Source organism: Urocitellus parryii, chromosome 10, assembly GCF_045843805.1.
Source record: "Urocitellus parryii isolate mUroPar1 chromosome 10, mUroPar1.hap1, whole genome shotgun sequence".
Classification (NCBI taxonomy): Eukaryota; Metazoa; Chordata; class Mammalia; order Rodentia; family Sciuridae; genus Urocitellus; species Urocitellus parryii.
The window spans coordinates 58663677-58688011 of NC_135540.1; the positions used below are offsets into that span (position 1 = coordinate 58663677).

The following is a 24335-nucleotide window of genomic DNA, read 5'->3' on the forward strand; positions in this document are numbered from 1 at the left end:
ATTTAAACAATGTCACATTCAGTTTCTTACTGATCTTCTATTTTCTTGTAGCTCAAAGGACTCTCCATTCTGATTTAGTCCAAATAAGGAGCTTTTTGCTCTTTGATTAAGAGAAGGAACTTTCTGTAGTAATACAACTCCCAGCATACCTTTCAACAGAGTAATTCCTAAAGGGGTGTGTCTTGTGACAAAACTGCCGAAAGTCCCGGGTGTTGAATTACACAACCATGTTCTGAGACAGTGACAGCATTTGTTTTCTTTCAGATTCCAACTTCCTGAAACCCAGGCTGTTTATGAGAAACAGTATATTTCGGAGACGTTGTACTGGAATTAATTCTCTCCAGAGTCAGATTTGCTGGATCTTAAACTGTTTTTCCTCTTCTTGGAGATAAAAGTGAGTATCAGCCTTCAAATGAGTAATTGCAGTAGTAGATGTGTTTATAAAGGATGGCATTATGTGTACGGAAGTACTTCCTCAAATTGTAAATTACTGTATACTTGCTGACCCTATTCATTAACATATCTTGTTTACATTTAAATGACTTTGGAACTCTAAGAACATCTACACTTCTGAAAATTCCTCAGACGTGGGTGAATGGAGGGATGGGCTGGAGGAGGGGTGAGGAGAGGTGGGGAAGGGCTACTTACCTACAGTGATAAACTTCAGTATTGTGAAGAGGAGAAAATGAATAAGTTTTTTTTTTTTAATAAGGCTTAATAATAAGGTGCTTACCTCACAGAGCTTGTTAGACCTGCTAATGAACATCTGACCTTATTTGTCACTGAATCAAGATATTTGATTAAAGCTTTAAAGAATTGTTGAGATTACTAAGTTTAAAAACCAACCTTGGTACTTTGCTTAACTACATAAGAAGTAACCTTAGAAACAACTCCTTTTTGGTGGAATCAATAACTTTGCTAAGAAGCAGGTAGATAAAAGTTACTCTTGACACATGGGAAGAACTGAGGAATTCTGGATGTGGGCAAGCATTACGTAGTGAGAAAGTGAAAATCTAAATTCCTTCCTGTGTCTAGTTAGAAGAATCCTTTCATTGAAGAATTTTATCATTTGCCAGGCCTGGTGGCCCCTGTAATCAGGAGGCTGAGGCAGGAGGATCATGAATTCAAAGCCAGCCTCAGCAAGAGTGAGGCGCTAAGCAACTCAGTGAAACCCTGTTTCTAAATAAAATACAAAAAAAGGGGATAGGGATGTGACTCAGTGGTCAAGTGCCCCTGAGTTCAATCCAAGATACCCACTCCTCCAAAAAAAATTTAGAATTTGAATGGAGGCCTCTAGCTTACTTTGAAAAGCCATAAATTAAAACCTTTAATACTAATTGAGATTTGCAGAAGGCTTATGGCAGAAGCAGGACCAGAAAACAGAGGACTTTATGACGCAACCTAATGGCATCTCTATTTCTAATATTTGCTTTTATCTCCCTCTCAGTTTTTGTTTTATTTTTTACTTAGTGTCTCTAACATTTTTACGTATCGACTTTGGGTTGGGTGATAAATCTTTAAGAACATTTTAAATTTCTCTTATGTATTCGCTATCACTGTCCAAGCATACACATGGGCTCTAGCATCATCTCCCCAAACATGATGGAGAGAGCAAGGGTAACTGTACCACAGATCCCAGAGGCCTCCAAGTCCGGGGGGTGTGCCACGGATTTCATGTCTGTAGGGTGTACATACTTTCTCATGGGGGTGGATGTCAGCAAAATTACCTCCTGGGGGACACTCCAGAAATGAACAAATGCCAAGTCAAATGAACCAACAATTAACTTATCTCGTCTCCTTCCCAACTCTGTCAACCTCCAGCCTGGAAAGGAGCAAAATACTTAAAAATTATTTTAAAAATCACTTCCTCCCCACTTTAAAGATCATTTGAATCTGAGATGGATCTTTTAAAGTTCTTCCCCCCATAAGACACCAAAATGTTACAGCATCCCTACCTGCACAAGAAGGAAGCCAATAATTAATTTACACTTTTAAAAAATGTGTGTAAAATTATTTTTTCAAAAGCTCATGTAAATCAAATGACAGATGTTATAAAATCTTATATATGATAATACTGAGTGGTGAGCACGGCTGATCTGTTAATCTGGAATGGTACTTCTCCCATAGGATCTAGTTTGGGGTTTCAAACCTGGAATTTTCCTTAAGAATACATGTGTGTGTGTCAAGAGATTTCTGAATTCCATGACTCCTACCATTCTAAAGAATTTTACAGATCCCTTTCCCCTGAACACACACATAGCCTACCTTTTCTGTCCCTTAATTTTTTCAATAGAATGATGTTTGGGAGCATAAGCTGTTCTTTGTAAAGAGTTTTTCTTCTTGAAATTTTAAGCACCTAGAGGCTGAATAACTTACAGGAACTTGTATTCACACTTCTGGTACAAACACAGTCCCTATGTTTGTTATTGTCATTGACACCTCTCTAATCCGGGGAGTCTTTGTTTCTTGATATTAACCGTCACATCTTGGATGTTGCTATTTGCTTTATTTATAGTGTGTTAAGGATAAACAAACTTAAAAACAAGACTATTAACTGGTGCTATCATTCTGTGTCTGAAAAACAGAAAGAGATGATTATAGCCTAAATAGCAGATAGATACAAATACAGTTTCTCTAAAGTATGACATACCTACTACTAACTATAGGTGACATTTTTTAACCATTAAAAATTTGAATTACACATTTAGTTTGATGTGAGCAAAAATTATAATTACTTCATAAAAACTCTGATTTTATAGATATTATTGAAAGACACTAAATAAAAAGAAACTGAGCTGATTTACTATTGATTTAAGAAACAAATAATACTACAAGTAACATGCAGATACAGCAAAAACAGTGACACCCAAATGTAGCTATGTTGCCCTAATGCATTTGAGACGTGGATATTTTCTAAACCAGTGCAGTGTCTCTGAATTTCACTGGTCTTGGGTTATATCGACCAGTTGATAATACCACCTGTCAAATTTCCTAGTTACAGATGTAGAATATATTTGATGAATAAAGAAGTACTGTAAAGTGGCTGGGGTTGTAGCTCAGTGGTGGAGCGCTTGTCTCTCACATGTGAGGCACTGAGTTTGATACTCAGCACAACATAAAAATGAAAGTATTGTGTCCATCTACATCTAAAATTTTTTTTAAAAAAGAAGTGCTACACATTTCATTTTGAATTATTATAAAACTGATGGAATGCAGAAGGTGGCCAATATTTTATGAAATAGAATCACAAAAATGGTGAATTATCCCAGAATGAGAGCTATGGCTCCCTTCTGTTGGTCTGATTAAGACACACAAAGAACTCTACATTGAGGGATGGGGAACTCCAACATCATCTGGGCCAAGTACCATTGATGTATCTTATGCCAAAGGTCATTTAGAAAATGGAAGCACCATTGATGTATCTTATGTCAAAGGTCATTGAAAAAATAGTCATGTCCAGTAATTCTATTTCTGAGAATCCATTCTTGGAAGGAAATAATTTTAAGTAGGGAAAAAATTCACACAGATATTCATCACAATGTTATTTATAATAACCAAGAAGTTCACGCATTCTAACAAAGGGGAAAGTTTAAACAAATTATAGTCTGCCTGTAAACTATGCTGGAATGAAGGACAGTAGTATCAGCACAGGAAATGTTGAGTAAAAAATTGGTTAAATATCAACTATTATAATTAAAACTTTTAAATACATGCATAAAATGGCATAGATAAAAATTCAGAAATTTATGTGGTTGTTGTAGTGACAGCTAATTGTTTTTCTTCCTGTCTCTACTTCTCTGAATATACTATGATTAAAAAAACTTTCATTGGATTTTTTAAAAATGCTTAATGCATTTCATCTTCTATGTAAGGTTATTGGGCATATATAATTTTTTTAAAAAAGAAATTGTTTGTTCTTTTTAGTTATACATGACAGTAGAATGTATTTGGACATATCATACATACATGGAGTACAACTTCCCATTCTTGTGATTGTACATAATGTGGAGTTACACTGGTCATGTATTCATATAGGAACATAGGAAAGTTATATCTGATTCATTCTACTGTCATTCCTATTCCCATCCTTTTCCCTTCCCTACATTCCCCTTTATCTAATCTAATGTACTTCTTTTCTCCCCTCCCCCATTATTGTGTGTTAGTATCCACATATTTGGCTTTTTGGAATTGGCTTATGTCACCTCGAATGATAGTCTCCAGTTCCATCCATTTACTGGTAAATTTCATTCTTCTTTATGACTTAATAATATTCTTTTGTGTATATATACCACATTTTCTTTATCCATTCATCTGTTGAAGGGCACTTAGGTTGGTTCCATAGCTTAGCTATTGTGATTTTAGCTGCTATAAACATTGATGTGGCCAAGTCAGTATAGTATGCTGATTTTCAGTTCTTTAGGTTTATCTCAAGGAGTGGGATAACTGGGTCAAATGGTGGTTCTATTCTAAGTTTTCTGAGGAATCTCCATACTACTTTACAATAATGGTTGTACCAATTTGCAGTCCTACCAGCAATGTATAAGTGTGCCTTTTCCCCCCCACATCCTCACCAATATTTATTGTTACTTGTATTCTTGACAATTGCCATTCTGACAAGAGTGAAATGAAATCTCAGTGTAGATTTAACTTGAATTTCTCTAATTGCTAGAGATGTTGAACATTTTTTAAATGTATTTGTTGATTGATTGTATTTCCTCTCTGTGAAGTGTCTGTTTAGTTCCTTAGCCCATTTTTGATTGGGCAATTTGTTTTTGTTGTTGTTGTTGTTGTTTATTTTTGGTGTTAAGTTTTTTTAATTATTTATATATCCTGGAGATTAATACTCCGAGTTGTGGAGGGCAAAGATTTTCTTCCTTTCTGCAGGCTCTCGCTTTACATTCTTGATTGTTTCCTTTGCTGTGAAGAAGCTTTTTAGCTTGATACCATTACGTTTATTGGTTCTTTATTTTCTTTCTTGCGCAGTAGGAATCCTGTTGAGGAATTCAGTTCCTAAGCCGACATGATGGATATTTGGTCCTATTTTTTCTTCTATTAGGCACAGGGTCCCTGATCTAATGCCTAGGATCTTGATCCACTTAGAATAGTTTTGCTCAGGGTGAGAAATAGGGGTCTAATTTCAACTGGCTACGTGAGATAACTGTATTGATGTGGGTTTATGTTTGTGTTTTCTATTTCTATTTCTATTCTATTGGTGCCAATACCATGCAGCTTTTGTTACTATAGCTCTGTAGTATAATTTAAGTTCTGGTATCTTGATGTTTCCTGCTTTACTTTTCTTGCTGAAGATTACTTTGGCTATTCTAAGCTTATTTTTCCAAATGAATTTTATGACTGCCTTTTCTATTTCTGTGAAGAACATCATCAGAATTTTATTACTCTTTTGAAAAAGTTAGTAGAATGCATTAAGTGAAATTATGGTGCTATTAGTACTAACATATATATAATATATATTATGTTATTATATATATATATATATAAAATATAAAAATCCAATGTAAGGAGATACACCAGGGATTTTCAAGATGGTGGAAAGAGAAGGTGGCTTTCCTGGCTACTCCATGGCATGAAATGAAGAAAGTAGATATGTAGCTTCTGAGCAAGGTAGGTGGAAAAAAAAAAAAGAGTGTGTATGTGTCGGGAGGTACTTTACTGGAATTTAATACTGGACATTCAAAACAGATTGGGGACTCAGGAAATTGGATATAATAAAATAAGAAATCTCCTAAAGCACAATAAGTAAAATCAAGAATCAATAAATGGAACAGATTCAAACTAAAAAGCTTCTTCTCAGCATAGGAAACAATCAATAATGTGAAGAGAGAGCCTACAGATTGGGAGAAAACCTTTAACACATGCACATCTGGTAAAACTCTAATTTCCAGGATGCAGAAAGAATTCAAAAAATTTAACACCCGCCAAAAAACCAAATAACCCAATCATTAAATGGGCTAAGGAAGTGGAACAGACACTTTTCAGAAGAAGATATACAATTGATCAACAAATATATGAAAAATGTTCAACATCTCTAGTATTTAGAGAAATGCAAATCAAAAAATACTCTTAAGATTTCATCTCCTTCCAGTCAGAATGGCAGTTATCAAGAACATAAGCAAAAATAAGTGTTGGTGAAGATTTTGGGAAAAAGGTACACTTGTACATTGCTGGTGGCACTGGAAACTGGTGCAAACACTCTGGAAAGCAGTTTGGAGATTCCTTAGAATACTTGGAATGGAACCACCAATTGACGCAGCTATCCCATTTCTCATCTATACCCAAAGGACTTAAAATCTGCATACTACAGTGACACAGCCATATCACTGTTTATACCAGCACAATTTGCAATAGCTAAATTGTGTAACCAACCTAAATGCCCTTCAATAGATGAGTGGATAAAAAAAAAAAAAACCTGTGGTATATATACACAATGGAATATTACTCAGCATTAAAGGAGAATAAAATCATGGTATTTGCAGGTCAATGGACAGAGTGGAGAATATCATGCTAAGCCAATCCCCCCCCCCCAAAAAAAAAAAACAGTGTTTTCTGGTAAGTGGAGGCTGATTCATAATGGAGTGGTGGAGTAGGAAACATGGAGGAATTTGGATTGAGCAAACTCCCCTTTGAGGGAGGGAGGAAGGAGCATGGGGGTAAGAAAGATTGCAGAATGGAGGAAGGAGCATGGGGGTAAGAAGGATGGTGGAATGAGACCCATTTCATTACCCTCGATACATGTACGATTCACGAGTGGTGTATACATCGTGTACAACCAGAGAAATGAAAAGTTGTGCTCCATTTGTGTACAATGAATCGAAATACATTTGGCTGTCATGTATAACTAATTAGTAATTAGAACAAATAATAATAATAAAATGGCTATATTTTTAAAAAAGAAAGAATAAAAGAAGTCCCGCAGCTGCTGTTACAGACGGAGGCACCTGCCAGATTGGTCCCTCCATGAGCAAAGTGGAAGGATAGGAGAATTAAAGGAACCCGCATTTTTAGGAGTCCTGAGGTGTGTTTGGATATGGAGAATCTAGAGATCAAAGACACTGCCTGACTAAACTGAAAGGCATGTTGCATAAAATCCTTATGCAGGAAAGAAGCCCAACTATCCCGACTGCATGCAGAGGACATTAGAAGGAAGCATTTTGCAGCTACCGTGAGGGGCTAGCAGCTGAGGGAGCTGAGTCCTGTAAATCCCAAGATTGCCCCAAAATATAGGTCTGGCAAACCCACATTGCACAGCATAGAACATGCCTAATAATCAGGATATAATCAAAGATGGAGAGAGGTTTACACAGGGGAACCTGGTTTTGGAAACCCACCCAGATCTCCCCTCTCCCTCCAATCCAGCGCTTGCAGGACTGGCTGGGAGTGACAGAGCTGGCTGGGAATTTGAAAGGAGGTGGGAGAAACTTTTTTTAGAGACTGAATCTGAGACAGGGTGGACTCCACCATCACATGAGTGGAACCTGGTGTGCAGTTTTCCAGCGTGGACGGGCAGTTGTGCTGATTTAATCTCTAGACGAATTGGCATTCAGCAAAGAGCCTGGAGCCCACCTAAGCCTAAACCCCACCTCCAGGAGTTTCACCCAAGGGATTAGCTCTCCCACTCTAGCAACTTGACCCTGAGGGTGGAGCAGGCATCATACTCTAGTCAACCCCACCTAACTGCTGAGAAGGGAAGCTGAGACTCTTTTGAACTCCGATAGGAACAATTCTTTAACTTTTCATCCAGACTTTTTCCCCTTTTTTCTTTTTCTTTTTAATTGTAAAAAGGCTGGCCTTCCTTTTTTATTTTCTTTCTCAGCCCACTTCATACATCCCGAATCTGCTTTCCACCACTTTTCTTTCTTATTCTTTCTTTTTTTTTTTTCCCCTACCACTTTTCTCTCTTTCTGGATAATTACCTCATAAAACCATTGGGCTAAATTCCACCCAGATGCTCAGGCTGAACACATGGGGATCACCCTGGATCTCTCATTTCTTAACTTAATAATACCTGATGGATTTTGAAGTCACATTGATTCAGTTCTCTAGATATCTTTTGGCTCTACTCATACATGTCAGTTCTCACGTGGTTCAGGTCCTCAGCCTCTGATCTCAGCCCCTAGTCTGGGTTAGGGCTGTGTGCAGCAGTTTATATCCCATCATATTATTCAGATGCTTCTCATTTCTTCTGCACTTATTTTAATAGGCTTCACCATCTGCCAGCTGCGTTTTCTCCAGCCATACCATTTACCTCTCTCCAATACCCCCAGAAGAACTTGAACACCAGGGTGCTTGTTCTCAAACATGTCACACTCTTTATCACCAAATGCTTGGAAGACCATTTCTTTCTTATGTGACCTACTTTTTTTTTTTTTAAGACCCAGCTGATGAATTCTTTGGGGAAAACTTCATTTACATTACTGCTCTCTACCAGAGTGGATGGCCACTTCATCCTCTTCGGTTGGCATTTCTTAGGAACGATAGCTCTCCTTTACCCCAGAATATAATGAAGTGACTTGTGATAATTTCTTCTTTGTCCTTGTACACACTTAATTCTCTTTGAGGACCAGGTTATAACTTTTATCTCAGAATCCCTAATTCATGAAACATTGTAGATGGCCAATATGGATTTCTTAAATAAAATTTCATCAATCTCTATTGTTCTGCCCAGTTTATTTTTTTTTTTAAATGAGACTTAGCTGAAGCTCTCTAGCTCACAAAGGAAGACATTTCCTCTAAGGATTAAGTAAAAACAGAAACTCATAAATTCATCAACCCAGCACTTAAAGAGCTGCATGGAGGTCTAGCAGGGAAAGGTAACTTGTACAAATTCATAGAGCTGATGTGACAGAGTCAGGGTTAGAATCCAGGTCACTAACTATGCCATGAGTAGAAAGAACCTGGTAGCAAGAAGTTGGGATCCAGTAGGAAGTGAATAGTCACAGAGCAGAGAGAATTCATGAGCAGGCAGCATCTATCTAAGGTAACAAGTCAAGGAAGTGCCTGCCTCTCCAATGATACTCCATCTGTTCACCTGTGCTGAATAATAACAGCTAATATTGCAGTCTCCCCTTATCCATAGGAGATACATTAAAATACCTTCAGTGGATACCTGAAATTGTAACTAATACCAAACTCTGTGTATTGTATGCTTTTTTCTATATATACATACCTATGACAAAGCTTAATTTACAAGTTAGGCACAGTAAGAGCTAACAATAGCTGACAATAAATAAAACAATTATAAAAATATACTTTTGTGTGAGTGGTACTGGGGATTGAGTCCAGGGCTTTGTGCATGATAGGCATATGCTCTACCACTGAGCTACACCCCCAGGCCTTTTTGTTTTAATTGGAGCCAAGTTCTCATTAAGTTGTTCAGGATGGCTTTGAACTTGCAATCCTCCTGCCTCAGCCTCCAGAGTAGCTGGAAGTACAGGTATGCATCATGATGCCCAGCTTACAATATACTTTTATAAAAGTTATGTAAATATGATCTCTCTCAAAATATCTTACTTTATTGTATTCACTCTTCTTCTAATGATGATATGAGATTGTATAATGCCTGTGTGGTGAGATGAAGTGAGATGAATGATATAGGCATTGAGGTACAGTGTTGGGCTACTACATAAGGGTTATTTGAACACTAGCACTGATGTCCTGATGGTTGATCTGATAACCTAGATGTCTACTAAGTGACTGGCAAGTGGGTAGTATATAAAGCATGGATATTCTGGACAAAGGGATGATTCAATATCCTAGGCAGGACAGAATAGGATAGATGAGATTTTATTATACTACTCAAACCTCATGCAATTTGAATCTCTGAACTTCTGGAATTTTCCATTTAATATTTTTGAACCAAAATTGACTTTAGAAGTTAGAACTGTGGATAAGAGGGACTACTGTAATAGTAAACAGCATTTATTATTCATTAATAAATATTAGTTGAGCATGTCCTATGGGGTCAGCCTTTCTGCTACAAGTTGTACATGTTTCATCTTGCTTAATGCTCACTACTGTTCTATGAGTCAGGTACTATTATTAGCATTTACTCAATAAAAGAAAGTGATTATTATTTCTCCTTCCTTGCTCTGCTAGGCTGTTGGTATGCTCCACTTCCTCCATCTCTAATACTAGCCACTTATCAGATCTATACGATTGCCTGTTGGCATCTCCTTTGAGATGACCTGTTAGCCAGACCAGAATTTCCCTAGTACCTGTAGATTGTCTGCCCTGCAAAGTGCCTTACTGACTTGAGCAGCTAGCTCCAGACCTCCAGACCTGGCCTTATCTACTCTCCTCCATCCTGCCATCAATCACACCTTGCTGCACTATACCTAGATATGAGGGATGGTTTCCTGACTTTGATAAAGGCTAGTACTCACTGATGATGGTTTACTGTGGGAGTCAGTCATTTGTGTTAGGGAAGGTGGGAGACAGGCAGAGTACAGAGATGTCCAGTTCTAAAACAAGACTGAAAGAAAAACAGAAGTTAGTACATGCAGAAGTCATCTTTGAGTTAACCACAGGACATGAGTGATAGAGGACGCACCACCAAAATGATCACAATGCCACCAGTCTTGCTAAATCATTTCTGGACACACCTAGGCATCTCAACTTAAAGGCAAAAACCAGACTGCTCAATTATTATCAGACAAAGAATATTTCGTTGAACTTTAAAAGCTTTCACTTTATAAAACTTCATTATGAAGAAAAAGACATAAACATTTTGTGGTATTTATTTCTTAGTGGACCGTAAGTAGTTCTTACTCTCTTTTTTATCTGATTTTTGTCTGCAAATTTTCTATAATAATATTTTTATAATATAATACAATGTTTTAAAAATATATATTTAAAAATATGCATGTGTGTGTGTATATATATATATATATATATATATATCTCACAAAGAATCTTTATGACTTTTTTTTGGTGCCAGGAATTTAACCCAGGGACACTTAACCACTGAGACATATTCCCATCCTTTTTATTTTTTTAATGTATTTATTTATTATAATTTGTTATACATAACAGCAGAATACATTTCAATTCATAGTACACATATAGAGCATAATTTTTCATGTCTCTGATTGTACACAAAGTAGATTCACACCATTCATGTCTTAATACATGTACTTAGGGTTATGATGTCCATCTCATTCCACCATCTTTCCTACTCCCATTCCCTCTCCCTTCCCCTCCCTCTGCTTTGCCCTATCTAAAGTTCCTCCATTCCTCCCATGCTCCCCCCCACACCCCGATTATGGATCAGCATCCACATTCAGCCTTTGGTTTTTGGGGACTGCTTACTTTTCTTCACATGATATTCTCTAACTCTGTCCATTGACCTACAAATGCCAAGATTTTATTCTCTTTTAATGCTGAGTAATATGCCATTGTAGCTATTGTAAATTGTGCTGCTATAAACATTGATGTGGCTGTGTCCCTGTGTTCCTGTGTCCCTGTATGCTGTTTTTTAGTCCTTTAGGTATAAACCGAGGAGTGGGATAGCTGGGTCAAATGGTGGTTCCATTCCAAGTTTTCCAAGGAATCTCCATAATGCTTTCCATATTGATTGTACCATTTGAAGTCCCACCAGCAATATATTAGTGTGCCCTTTTCCCCCACATCCTCATCAATACTTATTGTTGTTTGTATTCTTGATAACTGTCATTCTGACTGGAGTGAGATGAAATCTTGGAGTAGTTTTGATTTTCATTTCTCTAATTGATAGACATGTTGAACATTTTTTTCATATATTTGTTGATTTATTCCATTCCTTTTTATTTTTTATTTTGAGACAGGGTTTCACTAAATTGCTTAGGACCTTGCTAAGTTGCTGAAGCTAGCTTTGAACTTATAATCTTCTTGCCTAAGCCTCACTAGCCCTTTCATGTTTGAAATGCTTCTTTTTAACCCTTTTCAGGAGCCTGGCAGCATTTGGTTGGCTGTCAATGCCTCTCTCTTGCAAGCCAATAGCCAGAGTATATGTAAAAGGAAATTGCATTAAAAAACAAACAAACAAACAACAACAACAACAACAAAAAAAAACCCCAAGCATTAGTTATTGTACCACAGACAGACAGCAGAAGTTCCACAGTGTCTCAACAGACCATTTCCCCTAAATCACAGCTAACAGAGGAAATGTCTTTCTGGTCTGCAAATGCAGTTGCAGGAAGTAAAAGCTGAGTGCATGAACCAGCCCAGGCCAAGTTCCTTCCACAAGGCGCATCCCTTCATGTTGTCCCATCTGCTCCTTCTCAACAAATCCACAGCTCATCCAAGGGCTGGCCTTTTATTGCACTGTGCAGGGAATGTGGAGTCAGTAATTGAGACCAATCAGGATTTTAATCGGGGTGTGTTGGGAATGTAATGTTTATTTGGTTACCCAAGTGCAGATACCAAGTTAGAGTTGAAAATATGTCTCTGAAATTCAAAAGAGTTTGGGGAACATGATAATGGTCAATGAATATGTGGTATTTAAAACCATTAATTGAATGAAAGGAGTGTAGAGGAAGAAGGAAAGAGAACTTGAGACAGAACTTTTGCATATTCTAACAGTAAGGAGTTCTAGAAGAGAAGAACAGCCAAAAAGGGTAAGAAGGAGTGATCTGTGATAGGAAAACCAAGAGAGTATTGTGTCCTGGGATAGAAGAGAGGAGGGAGGGCTGTGTGCTGTTGGTAAGTCCTCCGGGATGAGTGCTGTCTGCTGGATTTGTCCATCTTTGGTAAGAGCAACCTCAGTGGAGTCATGGGGCAAAACTCTGAAGCTTGTTAAGAGGAAATGAGAAGAGACAGTTCAAAGTTTGAGTAGAAACAATTTTCTCAGAAATATTGCTAAGAAGGGGCAACACTGCTGATGACAGTGAATTCAAGAGAATTTCTTCTGAGATAGAAAAAAGAATGTCATGTTTATAAATAGGATTGAGCCAAGGGAAAGCAAAAACTTAATGAAGGAAGAGATTTGAGAGTGGAGGGAGAAAGGCTGACGCAATATCCTCAAGTAGACAGAGGTGGAATTACTGCATGAATGGAGTGCTTGGTTTTAGATGACTTGTGCAGTTCAGCTCTGGTATCAGAAGACAAGGCACAGTATGGGGTGCAGCTGCTGTTAGATTGAGAGTGGTGAGTGAGAATGTGTGGAAGGCCTCTTCTGACTGTTGAGGATGGGAGTACAGGAGGAAGGGAGAGAAAATGCAAATATTTCACATGAGTGGGAGGTGAACGGAAGTGCCCTGTGATTGCCTGGGAGCACTAATAGCAAATGAATGGTGGAGGTTCAAGTTCAGGAACTGAAAGTGAAGTCTGGGAAATATAGTTATTTCCACCTGCCTCCCCTTCCCCAGGCCCAATATTTTTATCTGTGCCAAATCTAGATTTAACGAGACTAGTGATTTTGCTGTCCAGGCTTTCAAAGACTAAAGGGGGGAATTTGAGAATATGGAGGAGTGAACATTGTTTGTAGTCACAGCTCAGCGTGTATGACCAAGGGAGTGAGTGGTGTGGGGTGAAAGATGCATCTTGGAAGAAAGCATTTATAAAAACAATGTTTTGGATAACTGCATGGTTATTGAATCTCCAAGAACAGGGTGGGATGCGAGTGAGAGTTTTAGCAGTGACCCAGAAGCTAAATAATGCCCTGGGAGTTGGCACTTGACAGCAACCAAGAGGGGCAGAGGGTAACATAATCTGGTGATATGAGTTTCAAAAGTGGGGAGAGGGGAGTGCGGATTAAACAAGAAGGTGAAAGCAAGGTCCAGAGTGGCCATGAAGACCAGAGACTGCTCTCTCAGGGGCTGGAGGAGACTAAGCTGCCTCTTGCAAAGGCTGCAGAAAGGCTGTAAATGTAATCACTGTGAAAGTAATGTGATCAAGTAAATTCAGTGAAAATAAATAATTTTTTTGTATAAATGTCATACATGATTCCCTATAGCTGGTGAGCCCAAGAGTAGTAAATAGATTTTTTTTAAGTCAGTGAGTGCAAGTCTGATTTTATTTTTTTATTTTTTTTTTGTCAGAGGCAAGTCTCTTCATTCTCTGCATAACAAAATGACCAGATATTACCACCACTGATCGTTTAGATTTCTGGTGGTGAGATTTCTCTCCTACAGGATTGAACTGCTTCAAAAGTTGAAGGAGAGTTTTGGAACTCCTTCCTACTTAAGAGAGTGGCGGGGGAGACCAAAAAGCCTTTGATGTGACATTCTTCCTCCTTAGATATCTGAAATAATGGATAGTGATGATACCAATTGCAACTTTACTCCTATTTGACCCAATTATGAGAAATATTGTCCTATTCATTCTCTTTTTATAAAAAGTCTTCTGTGTTTAATGGCTTTATCTTGGCCAGGAACTTCCAAATAAGTAATGAATTGAAATCTAATGGCCACAAATTTTGGTAAGTTTTCATATAAGGATTTTGAACTGAGTTTCTTTTCTAATTTTATATAATTATATATATTGTTATATCAATACATAGTCATTATGAGAAATATGAAAAGACAGGGAAATATTTTAAATACCTTTTAGAGGAAAAGATGGTTAACATTTCATTGTATTTCCTTCTGGTTCTTCTTGAGTGATATTTTAAAATTATAGTAAGATAAACGTAACATCAAATATACCATCTTAACCATATTTAAGTGTACAATTTGATGGTGTAAAGTACATTCAAATTATTGTGCTACTATCACTATCATCTATCCACAGAACCATTTATAACTTGCAAAATTGAAACTCTGTAATCATTAAACAATAACTTCCTATTTCTTTCTTCCCAGGGCCTCTGGGAATCACCATTCTACTTTCTGTGCCTGTGAATTTGACTACTTTGGATCCCTCATGTAAGTAGAATCATATAGTATTTTCCTTTTGTGACTAATTTCTTTCACTCAGCACAATGTTGTCTATATTAATCTATGTTATGTAGCAAGTGTCAGAATTTACTTCTTTTTGAGACTGAATAATATTCTATTGTATGTCTGTACCAATTTCATTTGTCTGTTCATCCATCAATGGAAGCATGAGTTACTTCCACCTTTAGGCTATTACAACCAATACTGTTGTGGACATGGTTATACAAATATCTCTTTGAGACCCTGCTTTCATTTCCTTGGGGTATATACTCGGAAATAAAATTGATGGATGCAATGATACTTCTGTTTTTATTTTTTAAGGGAAATTCCACACTGTTTTCCATAGCAGCTGCACCACTTTATTTTCTTTCCAAGAGCATACAAGGGTTCCAATTTCTCCATATTCTCTTCCACACTTGTTATTTTCTGTTCATGATGGATGTGAGGTGGTATCTCATGGTGGTTTTGATTTGCAATTCTGCAGTGATTAATGACATGGAGGATCTTTCATGTTCTTATTAACTATTTTTATATCTTCTTTGGAGAAATCTCTACTCAAGTCTTTTTTAAATTGGGTGGTTATTGTGTTGTTGAATTGTGGGTGTTCTTCATGTATTCTGGGTATTAACTTCTTATCAGATATATGATTTGCAATTCTTTCCCATTCTACAGGTTTTTTTCTTTTCACTCTGTTGATAGTATTCTTTGATGCAAGAGGGCTTTAGTTTTGATGAGGGCTATTTCTTTTCTTTTGTTGTTGTATCCATGAAATCATTGCCACATCCAGCATCAATGAGTTTTAAAGTTTTTTTCTCTTACATTTGAGCCATTGATCCATTTAAGTTATTTTATTTTATATGTTTTGAGGTAAGGGTCCAACTCCATTCTTTTTCATGTGGATATCCAGTTTTGCCAATACCACATGTTGAAAAACTGTTGTTTCCTATTGAATGGTTTTGGAAATCTTGTTAAAAATCATTTGAATATATATATGAATATATATGTTTTATTACTATATCTTTGTGGTAAGTTTTGAAATCAGGAAGTGTGAGTCCTCCAATGTCCTTCTTTTTAAAAATTGTTTTAGATATGCAGAATCCCTTGAGATTGCATATGAATCCCATGATAGATTTTTCTAGCTCTGGAAAAAAATTCAGTAGTTTTCCATAATTTTTTTACATAGTTGCTATTACACTGTATGAACAATTTTATACTCTGTTTTTCTTACTAAGCATTATTATATATTTAAACCATTAAAAATAAACATTATTCCTTTTTATTCAAATACTTCATAAACATACTTTACAATCGACTATGTAAAGAGAAATGTACAAATGGAAATATAATGAAAGCTTTGCCAATATTTTGCCTCAAATCACGATTTCTGAATGCTTTAAATGCTATAATTACAAACACGAGAAGAATATGATTCAAGCCATCTCAGAATATGAGACTATAATATTTATAAGTAGGAAGGAATAACAAACAGTGGTACTACTTTAAAAGACTTCGTTAAAGTTTCTACTTATATTACTTTTAACTAATTGTAACTCTAGAATGTGTTTATTTACTCAATGAATATTAACTGAATCTAAAGATTTTTGAAGCTCTGGGAATCTATATATAAATTATATAGGGTCATCACCTGCTGGGAAAGTGAATGAATACCAAAATGTAACAAAAGTCTGTGTCATGAACTTTTACTTTCTTATTTAGTCTTTGCATAAGTCCTATTGGGAAGTGGTATTAGCCACAATAGGGATGAGGAAATTAAAATTCACTTCCGAAAAGCTGGCCAAGTCATTAGAGGTGACACAGATAGTGAGTGGAAAGGAAGAAGTTCAGGGTTGTCTGACTCCAAAGCTCACGCTGTTTTCGCTCCTCCAGTTTGCTTTAGGCACTTATGATCTCATCTACAGGGCAGAAGCATAAATAGCTCTCTGTAATGTGAACAAAATACTCTTATAGCAATTATTCTGCCCTATTTGAGTTTTTTAAAAAAAAGCTTTAGAGAATGTTGAGAATGTTTTAGTTAGCTTTTTCGTCACTATGACCGAAAACCTGGCGGGAACAATTAAAGGAGGAAATTTTATATGGGGCTCTTGATTTCAGAGTTCTCAGTCCATAAATGGCCAACTCTATAGCTCTGGGCCCACTGTGAGGCAGAACATATGGCAGAAGTTCAGGAATTTGGATTTGGTGGCAAAGAAAAGCCACTCAGAATACGGCAACAGCAAACAGAGAGTGTTTCGTTCACCAGGGTCAAAATATAAACCCAAAGGCATGGCCCCAGTGACCTGCCTCCTCCAACCCCTTCTTGCAGTTACCACCCAGTTGATCAATAACTGTGGATTAATCCACTCATGGTTCAAGGGTCTCATCACCCAATCATTTCACCTCTGAAAATTCTTTCTTTGTCTAACACATGAGCTTTTGGAGGATACCTAGTATCTAAACCATAACAGAGAAGCAGCATTATAACCTAAGACCTGAAAACAGGATTTCATTAGATAAAAATTGTAGAGAAGAACATTCATTCATTCATTCATTCATTCATTGTCCATTAATAAAAAACTTGCATTCAGTTTCTGCAGTATGCTAGATACACCATCAAATGCTGAGACACAGAAAAGAATGTTCAAAACACTGTGGAGACAGTTAAGTACCTGACTTATAACAGAGGTTGGTATCAAACTCTGGCACAGAGTTGAAAACTAATTGCCAGGGACACTCTTCCAGGGTACTAAGAGCAAGTTCACAGTGGCAGAAGCTTCCTGGTGGCAGGTGGTGCTGAGCATAACAAATTGGATCCTCCATGTTGAGTTCAGGAGTTTGGATTTCAGCCTCTGGACAATCAGCCAGCAGCAATAAGTAGGGAAGTGACTGTCAATTCTGGTATCTTAAGAAGCTATCAGGTAGCAAATAAAGGATAGAGTATGAGACCTGGCAAAGAGACAGGTAGCAGGAAATTAAGAATCCAAACTGGAGACAGAGCTGGGCATTGTGGCACATGCCTGTATTCTCAACAGCTTGGAAGTCTGAGGCAAGAAGATAGCAAAGTTCAAAGCCAGCCTCAGCAACTTGGTGAGGCCCTAAGCAACTTGGCAAGACCCTGTCTCAAAATTAAAAAAAAAAAAAATTAAGGGCTTGGGAATGCTCCTGGGCTCAATCCCCAGCACCAAAACAAACAAACTGGAGATAGAACATGGAAGAATCAGCAAGAAGAGGGCCTGAGAGAGCAAAACCATATTTGCAAGGTAAAGTTGATCAGTTTTGTCATCTGTAGGATGTGTGCTGAGAACAATAGAGACAAGAGAACAGCATGAACAATGGCTTTGGATCTGTCCACATTTAAAAGCACTGCATTATTATTTTGAAGCAAAAGATCCATAAAGCATTAAGTAAAATATAAGTCTATTTTGACTTATCAGTATTTTGTATAGTATATTTAGCCATTCTAAAATACTCTAAATAGTTTCACTGACATCCCCCCCCCCACACACACATACACAGTTTAAACATGCCCCACGATGACATTGACACTACCCATTTGGTTAGCAGGCTCTTTCTCCATAGAAAGTACAGTTATAGCTGGGTATGATGGCTCACACGTGTAATTCCAGCAACTTGGGAGGCCAAGGTAGGAAGATCACAAATCAAAGGCTACCCTAGAGAGACTCTTGACAAGTTGGCAAGATCCTCTCTCAAAAACCATAAAGGACTGGGGATATTGCTCAGTGGCGAAACAACCTTGGGTTCAATTCCCAGTAATAACAACAACAAAATACATAATGACAAAATAAATTTTGTCATTACTACATTGAAGCATAGTTTTTGAGACAGTGGATTAGTGAATTTTTTTCTAAGATGAAAGTCAAAAGGATTATTTTTACTGAAATTAAGCTCCAAAAAGATTACTGGTCAGGTAAATAATATGTTTTGCTATTTTCATACTTCATGAAGATTTCCATTCCTTCAGGTCTTTACTAAGTCTTGTAAATTATTTAGATCTGTTTTTTCTCTGTAGAGTTCCTCGTTTGTTTTCTTTTTTATGTAACATTTTCCCATTGTTTTCATTAATAAGTAATATACATCTAGTTCAAGGTGGTATTGCTGATAATGGTGCTAATGCGTGCCACCAGAAGAGGGCAGCAGTGAGGTGCTGAGAAGAAGAACTAATTTTTTGGCTTTGAAATTGCACACCCGCTTTAAGACCAAGAATGATGTGACAAACAAATTTGGTGCTGACATGGTAATTAACATCCAGAATTGACTTATTTTTTGGTCAGAAACTATCTCATAAACGTTGCCACAGAATTTTCAGAAAATCTAATGATGTGCTTATAATGCAAGAGGGTAATACATTTGTGGAATTTTTTTCTGCTGTCATATATAAATAAAAAAATTTTAAAAGAGATCGATGAAGATTGACACAAAGAGATGTTCTGAAATTTTCATATTCGATTGAAGAGGAAAGATTGGAGATGCACTAAAATGAAGCCTGTTGTTTCTTGTCACTTCAAGAGTGTAGGCTGATAATTTAATACTTTACATAGATAATCAAAATATCTTTAAATATATTTTATCTTTAAATATAACTATCTTTAAATATAACTTTAAATATATCTTTTATCTTTAAATATAACTATCTCTAAAATGAAAGGAAGTATCTTTAATTTGTCAATAGTAATCAATGCTTAGAATTTATCATCGAAGAGAAGTTTCCCAAATTCATCCTATATCTGCTTTTATAAACATTTAACAGCAATAAACATTTTTTTGAGCACTAGTATATGCTAGAGCTTATTCCAGGTACTGAGGCTATAGAAAAGAATAGCTCATTCCCTGACCTCTTGGAGTTTATATTATAATAGAGAAGATAGACATTAAATCAAACTGTGTGATTATTGTACAGTTATAATCAAGAAAAACAAACAAAAAAGGAAAACAATCTACCATAGGGATCCAAATAAAGGAGTTTGGGCTCAACTCCAAAACTGGAAAACAAGTGCGATTGAAAATAGGACTCAAGAAAAACTCAAGTTTCTGCTGAGGTTATAGTTCAGTGCCAGAGTGTTTGCCTGCTATGAGCAAGGTCCTGGGCCCATCCTCAGCACCATAGCATGTGTGTGTGTGTGTGTGTGACACACATACACACACACATTAAACAAAATACACTTAAGTTCCTTTTTAAGATGTTGATGGGCCTTTCTTTCTCTCTCCTTCCTTCTTTCTTTCTCTCTCTCTCTCTCCCTCCCTCCCTCCCTCCCTCCCTTCCTTCCTTCTCTCTCTCTCTCTCCCTCCCTCCCTCCCTTCCTTCTTTCCTTTCCCTGAGAATTGAACCCAGTGCCTCACACTTGCTAGGCAAGCGCTCTAACACTGAATTACAACCCCAGCTCCCAACATACTTAAGTTTTTAATGGCCATTTTTTGTGTTTCTTTCCTCTGGTAAAAAAATAAATAAATTGGATAAAATAAAATTTACAGGTTCATGAAAATAGCATTGCCAAAAACTGTTCAGGTAGTTACAGTGTGGCATAAAAACATGTTGCCAAAACTTAAAGTGATTTACAATGCCATAGACCACCTGAACTGGACTAAACTTCAAGTCAGTCATCAACCGGTGACAACCTCAGCTGAGAATGTGTTCTCATGTGATCTACTGTAAGTGCTGACGCCAAAGCTGAGAAACACTTGTGTAAATAGAATTCCCTGCCACCTCTGGTTCACCCACCCTTACAGGCATTTCCACCATCCCTGATTCCCACTTGGCCCAGTCTGTGAGCTCAAATCCATCCTCAGTAGCCTTCCAAGTCTAGACTCCTTAGTTAAATAGGTTGCCTATAATTTTGATGAGGACTTTAGACTTTTGTTTGTCTCTTTTTCTTCAATCACATGCACTTCCTGGAACTGGGTTGATAGAGCAATCCCAGCCAAAGCTGAGACATTTCCCAGCCAACTATGATCAGAGGAACCATAGCTGGGCTTTGAGTGATGCACATCAATTCTTTTATTCATGCTTAATTGGTTGTCTTTCCAGTTCTCCAGAGCACCTGTTTCAACCCAGGATCTTTCCTTTCAAGCTTCATTCCTGCCGCCCTAACTCCCAGATTTCCACCTATTTGATTTAGGATACTGGGTTATTTATGGAGAATTCTCAGATTTTCTCAAAATCCCTGGCCATTCTTTTTCCTTCCCTCCTGCCTGCAAGTTCTGCCTCTAATCCAAGCCTACTTTTTTCTATTTTCTTAAGCCTACTCTCTTCATCTCTTTTATGACTTTTTTCATTCTTCATATTTTCTTTCCTTTCTTTCTTTCTTTCTTTTTATTTATTTGTTTTTTATCTGTTCTAATTAGTTATATGTTGACAGCAGAATGCATTTCATTTTATTGTACACAAATCGAGAACAATTTTTCATTTCTCTGGTTGTCTTTCTTCCTTTCTTTCTGCCGTCTGACATCTCCTTAGCCTACAGAAATGTTCAAATCTAATAATTCTTAGGAAATATTCATTGCCCTTGAGATTGTTAGTCCATTTCAAAAAAAAATAGTATGTATATTTATTCTTTTCACTTACTTGTTTAGGGACTAATTTCTTCTGGTCTGTCCTTTCATGACTACATACAAGATCAGCAAGAGCCTTCGAATCCTCTGATCTGGTTGCCTCTTCCTAGCCTTTTCCCTGGGTCTCCGGTAGAACTGGTTGCTATGCACAGTATCAAGTCTTTGCAATGTCAAGGTTCTCACATTTCTAAGAGATTCCTTTGGAGACTGCTTCCCTACTCTCTGGGCTTTGTGTAGAGGAATTCTTGAAAAGTCCATCTCTTTTTCATATCCCATCTTTGCCTCCTTTGATCTCAGATATTGATCCAGGGTTATGAATACTAACTTCATCTCCAATTCTAATCTTTCCTGAGCTTAACTCACATTTCCTACCTCTTCAGAGAGCTCAGTCTCTCTACATGTTCCCACGGGGACCTTCAACAGCCTGAATTTGAACTCATCATCTCTGAGTGGGGATTCCAGGTATACTGGATTGTGGTCATGAACTGCAAAACTCTGTGCATCTGCCTTTGCTGTAGTCCCACCAGTCCCGTCTGTCTGACATGCATCTCTTTGCACAACCATCCCTGTTCTGTAGATCTGGTTTTCCCCAAGCTCACTCTTTGGAGTCCCTCCATCCCTCAGTGTTTAACTCCTGTCTGGTCTTCTGAATAAGGCCTACCTTAATTAAACCTCTTCTTCCCTGAACAATTAGTCATTCTTAGTCTTGTCTTGAAATTCAACTGTACCTGATCACCTTTAGTCTCATATTTGAGATACACCTGTCTCTGTCATCTCTGTTAAACCAGAGCACTAAATGTTTTCTGGTACTCGCATTCATTCTTATAGCCTTTATGGACCTTGTACAGAGGGTACAAGTACTGAGGAAGGTTTGGTTAATTTGTATTCATTGATATTAAATTAATTTAAGAATTTGAAATTTTGAACAGTGTGAAATTTATAATATGTAAGCTATAAATTTGGGAGACTATAGAAAGTTTTAAAAAATAAAGAAAAGGAAAGAAATTTATACCAATAAAATTAACATTTTTGTTTTGTCCTATTTCAGTTGAGATGGATATTTAGGAAATTCATGAAGTTTGTTTTGTATGATGCTTATTTAGGGTGATGAAATTCTTGGAAATTAAGAGTAAATTTGTCAGGGTGTGGGGTTTGATTTTTACTCTCCTCACAAGCCAGCCTTTTATTGTTTCGTGAATGTTGGCAAAAAACACAAGCCTCCTTAGTCAGAGACAAAGGATTTTATTACTCATGACAACAAGCAGCATAAGATACCATGTTGATATCAGCTCCTCTTGTCTTCCTATTCCTGTAGGAGTGATAGTGGTCCAGTGGATGCTGTGCATGCAGGAAGTGGGTTTGTGTTGCAGCAGAGAAACATTTAGCTTTAGGAACCCGCTGCTTTTATAGCAAGCTTGTTCTTTGTCCCAGAGGGAGGCATTACCTTATCCCAAAATTCTGCTACAGACATAATCCTAATATATGACTTAGAGAACAGGGCAAGAAGTTGGGCCTGGCATTCTTGACACACCCCACAATTTTCAGAGATATTCATGATGAATTTCTTAGCCCTAAAACATTCTGTGAGTGTAAGGATTGTGGTTTCCTGACGCATCAGAAGGACTCAAATACTTGTTGAATCACATCAATTAACTAATGAAAAGGGGAACCATTGAAGAATGCCCTCCAAATAAGGGCAAATAGGGTGAATTCCTTAAGGGAACAATTCCATATTTCAGACCTGATCAAGAGGAAAAATCAGAAGGATGATAAGAAGTACCTGGTTTTATAACAAAGTATCTAACTTCATGGCTAGTTTGTCTAGGCCTCTCTATGAGAAGTACTCAGTGATTAAGTCCAACTAACCTCAGGGAGTGCCTGTATCTCAATAAATTAGTACTGTGGTAACTATAGTTCTCTCTATATGCAACTGTTTGCCACTGAATTTCAAAAATGGGCATTCGGCTACTTTACCTGAGTCTCAACCTTTGGGGAAAGGGAAAGAGTAGAAACTGAAATTCAATGGAAAATTCAAGAATTATCCTCCAAAGTAAAATTTGATGGCCTTCTTAATTTCTGAAGGAAAATATGACAAAATCCTAATACATAGACGCAGGCATTGTTGATTAAACATGGCATCATTTAATGTCCACCCAGAGGATCAGTTCTGATCAGGTGGCATTTGCCAACCTAAGCTCCAGGAAGAGGATAAGTTTCACGTAGGGCTTCTGGAATAGTGATGGACTAGGGAGGGGCAGGAGACTTCTTTGCGGTGTCTGGCTGTATTCTGGGTTATTGTGCAACAGATGGAGGAAAAGGATCATCTTTCCTGCTTACGAAAGTAGTAGGGAAACACCCCCATGTATTCACATAAGCTTCAAAGTGAGAAGAATGGACAGTTGAAAAAGCCATAGGCAGTCATTTTACAGACAAGTAAAATATTTGAAGCCAGTAAAGTGAATTTGCCCAGAGAATAGTTGTGAAGTGAGACCCACCTGGATTCCAGTACCAATTCTGCAGCTTCCTAGCTAGCTCCATATCCTTGGTTAGGCTGCCCCATCTCTGGTATCCTCAGATTTCTCATCTGCAAAATAAGAAGAACCATACTTCATAAATTTGCTCTACGTAGTAAATCAGGAAATATCTGTAAATTTTTAGTTCAATCATAGAAAGCTAAGTACTCAGGAAATGGTGGGTATAATTAGGATTGTTACTGCTTTTGTAATGCAAACATTAATGAAAAGTGGGATCTATTTATGTTAATCAGAAGGGAGAATGGTTATTTTTAAATTTAAGAGACATAGCACTAAAATATATATTTAATAATTCTTTACTATTATTTTTTAATTTTTTTGGTTGTACATGGACACGATGCCTTTATTTTATTTCTTTATTTTTATG

General features: G+C 37.2%; 1 protein-coding gene across 2 annotated transcripts in view; it reads left to right on the forward strand.

Moving 5' to 3' along the window:
• Positions 1 to 250: 250 nt before the first annotated feature.
• Alpk1 (alpha kinase 1) overlaps positions 251 to 24335 on the forward strand; it is a 68675-nt gene continuing 44590 nt past the window's right edge. For both annotated transcript variants that reach the window (XR_013344380.1, XM_077803076.1), the window contains exons 1-2: positions 251 to 394; positions 14796 to 14858. The gene's annotated coding sequence lies outside the window, so the exon portion shown is untranslated. The remainder of the gene's footprint in view (positions 395 to 14795; positions 14859 to 24335) is intronic.